Consider the following 688-nt stretch of genomic DNA (forward strand, 5'->3'; position numbering starts at 1 on the left):
GAAATTCTGTGTATTACTAAAATTTGTATCAAGAAAGAATAAACAGTTTTAATTAAGAAAGGACTTGTATCGCCGAAGTTGCTCGGAAAGAAGTTATACCGGAAATTAACAAACGAGCAGATACGTAACAGTATCTAGCATGTATTGAAAAACATATAACGAAAAGTTACGTTCATACGAGAACAAAAGTACGACGTTTAGTAGGCTTTGTTGGCCCGTCTCAAGATCGAATTTCAAAACTAAAGATATCTATATATATGTTTGTTTTGAATTTCGCGCAAAGCTACACGAGGGCTATCTGCGCTAGCCGTCCCTAATTTAGCAGTGTAAGACTAGAGGGAAGACAGCTAGTCATCACCACCCACCGCCAACTCTTGGGCTACTCTTTTACCAACGAATAGGGGATTGACCGTTACATTATAACGCCCTCATGGTGTGACGGGGATTCGAACCCACGACCCTCAGATTGCGAGTCGAGCGCCTTAACCACCTGGCCATGCCGGGCCTTCTATATATATATAAAATAGGAAGTTTGTTTATTTGTTCGCTATAGGAAATCAAACAGTTGACTTACAAATTTTAAAACAACTTCATAATAACCAGCTTTTACAAGAAATTTAATGGTGCTTTTTTTTTTTTTGTACTTGGTGTAGTATTTAATGACGAAATTAACAATTAATGATTATTG

The sequence above is a fragment of the Limulus polyphemus genome, unplaced genomic scaffold (genome assembly GCF_000517525.1).
Source record: "Limulus polyphemus unplaced genomic scaffold, Limulus_polyphemus-2.1.2 Scaffold1848, whole genome shotgun sequence".
Classification (NCBI taxonomy): Eukaryota; Metazoa; Arthropoda; class Merostomata; order Xiphosura; family Limulidae; genus Limulus; species Limulus polyphemus.